Raw genomic sequence first — 7,573 nt, 5'->3', positions numbered from 1 at the left:
TGGTCTGGGCCCGAGAGAGCTGCGCTCAAGCTATGAGAGAGAAATTGAATAACAAAATGTTAGTTTGAGAAGTAAAGCAGATAACAGAGCATCTGTGGAGACAGGATCATACATTAGACCGGCGTGTAATGCCAGAGTGGGTAATCGCTGAAGCCATGACAGCAAAACTGAACACCACAAATGGATGTCATTAGTCACAGATTGACAGATGTTCGAACTCACTGGCAAGTCTGACACTTTAGACATTAGTGTTATTATTTGTGCTTCGATAACTGATAACAGAAGAAGAAGAAGAATCAAAGTCAGTCTCTGCTGATCTTGAAATGAAAACGTTTATGCTTTCTTTATGAAATGCTTGTTTGAGTTTGAATGATGAAATATATGAAAGACGTAGTTTCCCTCATATTTCCCACATCAGAGATGAATATATATATATATATATATATATATATATATATATATATATATATATATATATATATTATATATATATATATCAAGAAAACAACCAAACAGGAGCGTTTAGAAGTTGGTTGACCTGTTATGTAAAAGGAGGATGCCACACATACCTCTTAGATAACGGGTCTGAAGCCAGTTCCTGTTGTAGGCGTATAAAGGATACATTATTAGAATTCTCTAGTTTGGCTTGTTGGTTAATGAATTTGTCCTGTGTACTGCTAATCTTCATAAATTTCTGTATTGTGTTTTCTATCGTGTCTGATTCTTCTGAACTCACAAGGTCATGTTTGACTCACTCATTTATGTTTGTTGTGAAAAATATAATACAAAATGAATGGTTTTTCCGAAAGCATGAAAGTCATTGATATTAGCTCATGGGCAGAAGTCAAATACCACTAGACATTCAGGAATTTTATATTTAGATACAGTAGCAGTGTTCTGGAGTGGGATGTCCCCTTTACATGCTGAGATATCACTAGAAAAATTTTCTTAGGCGGGACTTTTTTTTCCTTAGGTGGGACTTTTTTTTCTTAGGTGGGACTTTTTTTTCTTAGGTGGGACTTTTTTTTTCCCCTTAGGTGGGACTTTTTTTCTTAGGTGGGACTTTTTTTCTTAGGTGGGACTTTTTTCTCTTTTGGGGTGTGGGACTTTTTTCTTTTTTTCAGTAGGTGGGACTTTTTTCTAGGTGGGACTTTTTGTCCTTATGTGGGACTTTTTTTTCTTATGTGGGACTTTTTTTTCCTTAGGTGGGACTTTTTTTTCTTAGGTGGGACTTTTTTTCCTTAGGTGGGACTTTTTTCTTAGGTGGGACTTTTTTTTCTTGGGTGGTTTTTCTTAGATGGGAATTTTATTCTTAGGTGGGTACTTTTTTTTTCTTGGTGGGACTTTTTTTTCTTAGGTGGTTTTTTTTTCTAAGGGTGGGACTTTTTTTTTCTTAGGTGGGACTTTTTTTTCTTAGGTGGGACTTTTTCTAGAGACATCGCAGCAGTAAACGACTATCCACACTAGGAAACATTGTTTGCAAACAAAATTTGCAGACAATGTTTGTAAACAGTTTCCAAACTGTTCGCAAACAGTTGTCGTCGTGATGCTTGTCGGTGCAGTAGCCTCTGTGTTCTACTTGGCCATTTTAATGCACTCGAGGAGGGATAAGAGAAAGAAGAGATGGGTGAGGAAAATTTTAGAAAAAGGAGCGTGTCATGCTGACTTGCTTCTGGTGGAATTGAATATATATATATATATATTATATATATATATAGATATATATATATATATATATATATATATATATATATATATATATGTATAACTGAATCACGAAAGTTAGGAACGTGATAAATCCTAAATAAAGATAAATGCCACGAAGGAAAAATAAACGAAGGAGTCTCGCAAGATCTTTTGACTTTAAAAGTCCTTTACTGAGCAATACTGACAAAAGTACGAGAAAAAAAGACAATACAAGAGGTTCGTATAACTGACAGATAGGATTATAAAGGGATTAGTACCTAGAATCCGACACACCTGGAAGATAAGAAACCTTCCCAAACAAGCATAAACAATGGGTGCAATTAAAGGTTTAAGACAATCACTCAGATACAATCTCCAGACAATTAAAGGATTATAGGTGACAGCTATTCGGAACTGGTAAACAAAACCATATTCACAAAAAAACATGACAGACATACATTACAACAAAATTTAATAACTCTAAGGCAACTGATTTTTATTTAGTCAGTAATATATCTTTGAGGTCATTCTTAAACATGTTACAGATACAAGGGTCTAAATGAAAAAAGGCCACGACTAACATTGAAATTACAAGGAAAAGTAAGTTTGTATTAAAGCAGATTCTAAAAGATTTCGTGAATAAGACATCTCTTGACCATGGCAGTTACTGAACTATCAATCCAATTAATTCGGTGGTTGTTTTCACTTAAATGAATGAATATGCATTAGATTTTTGCCCAGTTTTTACAGAGTATTTATGCTGGCTTAGCCTTACTTCTAAGCCTTTGCTGGACTGTCCAAGATAGAATGAGGGACAATCCATACATGGAATTTTATATATATTATGTTGTTTGCTTTCTCTGGGGCCATTTTTTATTAACATTCTTTTTAGTGTTATCTTAGGAAAAAAAACAAGGTTGACATTAAAAGCTTTTAACAATGGTTTTAATGGTTTCAAATCCGTTAAAATAAGGCAAACTGAGAATGTTCTTAGAATTTTCTTTCTGTGTGTTATTTACAGTATAAACTTTTTGTGGGCTTTATTATAACAAATGTCTAATATATGTGAAGGATAGCATAAATCTTTCCCTATATTTTTCTTATGTATTCAATGAACTAACTCAGCATGAATTACCTCTACCTATAAGTCACATTATTTCACTCACGAGTATGTGCATTTGTGATTGTGAGTTTATATTCAATGGTGAATTTTATCAACAAATTTTTGGCATGGCAATGGGAAATCCTTTATCACCATTGCTCTCAAACCTGTATATGGAATTCTTTGAAAACGCTACTTACCTAATATCATTCATATTCCTGTAAAGTGGTATCGTTACGTTGATGATTGTTTAGCTATTCTTCCTGTCGGTATTGATGTAAATGATTTACTCTCTAAATTAAATAACCAGGTACCATCGATTAAGTTTACTCTAGAATTAGAAAAAGACAATTGCTCCCTTTCTTAGGACATTTTGATACATAGAGAACCATTTCAATGTAAATTCAGTATTTATAGGAAACCGACTAACAACTTAACCCTTAAACGCCGAAGCGGTAAAAAAAAAAAATGTCTCCCGTGTGCCGGAGACGTTTCAGAGTGAGCGCGGGAGCGGAAAAAATATTTTTTTCAAAAAATCATAGCGCGCTTAGTTTTGAAGATTAAGAGTTTATTTTTGGCTCCTTTTTTTGCCATTGCCTGAAGTTTAGTATGCAACCGTCAGAAATGAAAAAAAAAAATTTTATCATTATCATATATAAATAATGCGATATATGATAGCGCAAACACGAAATTTCATATAGAATTGTATTCAAAATCGCGCTGTGCGCAAACGGTTGAAGGTAACAAGTTACTTTTTTTTTCGTTGTAATGTACACTAAATTGCAATCATTTTGGTATATAAAAAATTGTAAAACGATAAAAGTAACACAGAGAAAATATTATCACAAAATAATGCATGAATTCGTTACGCGCAGACGTAAACACATATTTTTTTCAAAAATTCCCCATAAATCTAAATATGGTCCTAGAGACTTCCAATTTCTTTCAAAATGAAGACAAATGATTGAATATTACTATACTGTAAGAATATTAGCTTACAAATGCAGTTTTCGACCATATCTGACGAGTTAAAGTTGACCGAATGTCGAATTTTTTTTTATTTTATATATATGCAATTATTTCGGAAATAAGAAAAGCTACAACTTTCAAATATTTTTCGTTTTTATTCTTACATGAAATTGCGCACATTTTCATATATAAAACTCTATGAAATGCCTAATATGAAACGGAGCAAATATTCCGAGAATGGGACTTACGCATTTCGGAGATTTGTGGCGGAGAATCCGCGCGCGGAGGAAGGAAAGTTTTTTTTTTTAAATTCACCATAAATTTAAATATTGTGCTAGAGACTTCGAATTTGTTTCACGATGAAGATAAATGACTGAATATTACTAGACTGTAAGAGTTTTATCTTACAATTGCGTTTTTCGACCATTTCGGTAGAGTCAAATTTGAGCGAACGTGGTTTTTTTTTTCTATTTATCGTGATTTATATGCAAATATTTCGAAAATGAGAAAAGCTACAACCTTCAACTATTTTTTGTTGTATTATACATGAAATTGCACACATTTTCATATATAAAACGTTATGTAACGGCTAATTTAAAAAATTGGTGTCAAACATTACCACAATCGCACGTATGATTTTTTTCGGAAGAGTTACCGCGCGGACGTAAAGAAAATGTTATTTTTTTCATAAATTCACCATAATCGAAATATTGTGCTAGAGACTTCCAATTTGTTGCAAAATGAAGGTAAATGCTTGAATATTACTAGAATATAAGCGTTTTTAGCTTACAATTGCGTTTTTCGACCTTTCGGTAGAGTCACAAAATTGACCGAAGGTTGAAAATTTGTCACGTATCATTTTTTATATGAAAATATTTCAAAATTGATAAAAGCTACAACCATGGGTTGTTTTACGTTGTATTGTGCATGAAATTGCGCACATTTTCATATATAAAACTTTATGTAACGGCTAATTTAAAATGGTGCAAACATTACCACAATCGCATGTATGATTATTTTCGGAAGAGTTAACGCGCGGAAGTAAGGAAAAAGTTTTTTCATAAATTCACCATAAATCAAAATACTGTGCTAGAGACTTCCAATTAGTTGCAAAATTAAGTTAAATGATTGAATATTACTAAAATATAAGAGTTTTAGCTTACAATTGCGTTTTTCGACCATTTCGGTAAAGTCAAAGTTGACCGAAGGTTGAAATTTTTGCAATTATCGTTATTTATATGAAAATATCTCAAAACTGATAAAAGCTACAATCATGAGTATTTTTTTTGTTGTATTTTACATAAAAATGCGCACATTTTCATATATAATAGTCAATGTAACGGCTAAGTTTAAAATGGTAAAAAATTATGTCTAAGTGACGAAATAATTTCCGAGATGTGTCACAGATACTTTTTAGTGCGGCAAGAAAGAAATTCGCGCTTGCGCGCCTGCGTAACGATTTTAAACAAAACAACACCTTGATCCGTGAACTCCCAGCATCCCCCAAGGCGCGTGATTCAAGAGTTTTCGGCTGGTAGGCCTAAAAGTAGTTTTTTCCGCGAATTTTTTTAAAAAACTTTTGTATGTCGACGTAAAATACGTCCAGTCGGCACCCGAGAGACAAAAAATGTCGACGTAAAATGTGTCCAGTCGGCGTTTAAGGGTTAACTTATGTTCATTTCTTCTCAGGCCACCATCTTAATATAAAAATATCAATTTTTTCCTCTATGTTTTTACGAGCATTGCGAATTGTCAGTCCACAATATTTGGATCAAGAAATTGAATACATAAGAAAAATAGGGAAATATTTATGCTATCCTTCACATATATTAGACATTTGTTATAATAAAGCCCACACAAAAAGTTTTATACTGTAAATAACACACAGAAAGAAAATTCTAAGAACATTCTCAGTTTGCCTTATTTTAACGGATTTGAAACCATTAAACCATTGTTAAAAGCTTTTAAGGTCAACCTTGTTTTTTTCCTATAATAACACACTAAAAAGAATGTTAATAAAAAATGGCCCCAGAGAAAGCAACAACATAATATATAAAATTCCATGTATGGATTGTCCCTCATTCTATCTCGGACAGTCCAGCAAAGGCTTAGAAGTAAGGCTAACGCCAGCATAAATACTCTGTAAAAACTGGGCAAAAATCTAACTGAATTATTCATTCATTTAGGTGAAAACAACCACCGAATTAATTGGATTGATAGTTCAGTAATTGCATGATCAAGAGATGTCTTATCACAAAATCTTTTAGAATCTGCTTTGAATACAACTTACTTTTCATTGTAATTTCAATGTTAGTCGTGGCCTTTTTCATTTAGACCCGTGTATCTGTAACATGTTTAAGAATGACCTCAAAGATATAATTACTGACTAAATAAAAATCAGTTGCCTAGAGTTATTAAATTTTGTTGTAATGTATGTCTGTCATATTTTGTGAATATGGTTTTGTTTACCAAATAGTTCCGAATAGCTGTCACCTATAATCCTTTAATTGTCTAGAGATTGTATCTGAGATGATTGTCTTAAACCTTTAATTGCACCCATTGTTTATGCTTGTTTGGGAAGGTTTCTTATCTTCCAGGTGTGTCGGATTCTAGGTACTAATCCCTTTATAATCCCTATCTGTCAGTTATACGAACCTTCTTGTATTTGTCTTTTCTCATACTTTTGTCAGTATCTGCTCAGTAAAGGACTTTTAAAAGTCGAAAGATCTTGCAGACTCCTTCGTTTATTTTTCCTTTGTGGCATTTATCTTTATATATATATATATATATATGTGTGTGTGTGTGTGTGTGTGTGTGCGTGCGTGCGTGCGTGCGTGTGTGTGTGTGTGTGTGTGTGTATGTATGTATGTATGTATGTATGTATATATATATATATATATATATATATATATAGATAGATATATACACACTAAACTTACATACATTGTACATGTGTATATTACATAATAAATATATGCATGCATACATGTACATATATGTACATATACACACAAAAACATAAAAAAATTTCCATTCTGGATGGGAAACAAATATGCGGTAAAAGGTGTTTTGCAAACGTTGTTTGGAAACAATGTTTACTAGTGTGGAAAGGCCTGAAAAGTTACCTGAAAGATTTGTTGATGCAGTGTCCTTCCGCATCACGTCGTGTTTGTGTATTTGCTTGTTTCTTTCATCTTCAACAGGGATGGCTCCAATAAAAAATTTAAAAAAAGACACACACAACAGTAGGTGACACATTCCTACTTGAATTTAGATACTACATGCACATTGTGCTATTCATTCACCTATATATATCATGAGTGTGCTCTTGCATTTCTTAGATTTTATTGCTATTCCTTTCTAATACCTCACACAATTATAGCTGTAAACCAAAAGATAAGATTCAAAAGCAAATGGCGCTCATAATTATTATGAGGCTGTAAATGAATATTACTATTCCTAATTCTAGTAACTTTGCTACATGTATGATATAGATTGTTTTTTTTCACATATTGATGTATGATGCGACCTGTGGTATAGCAGGAACAAGCACTGTTTTCAAGTCCAGGAAAACCAGCTGTTATACCCGGAGTTAAATTATGTAGTAGCTAGCCTTAGTTCCGTTTACTTTGCTTGTGATTTTTTTTTATGGTGTTTTTACGTTGCATAGAACCAGTGGTTATTCAGCAACGGGACCAATGGCTTTGAGAGTGAACTTCTATCACCAGAAATACACATATCTAACATCTCAATGGAATGCCTGAGAATCGAACTCGCGGCCACCGAGGTGACAGGTCAAGACCATCCATACCGATC

This window comes from Macrobrachium nipponense, chromosome 24 (assembly GCF_015104395.2).
Source record: "Macrobrachium nipponense isolate FS-2020 chromosome 24, ASM1510439v2, whole genome shotgun sequence".
Taxonomy (NCBI): Eukaryota; Metazoa; Arthropoda; class Malacostraca; order Decapoda; family Palaemonidae; genus Macrobrachium; species Macrobrachium nipponense.
The sequence above is the reverse complement of the archived record's forward strand: the minus strand, read 5'-3'. Positions refer to the sequence as shown.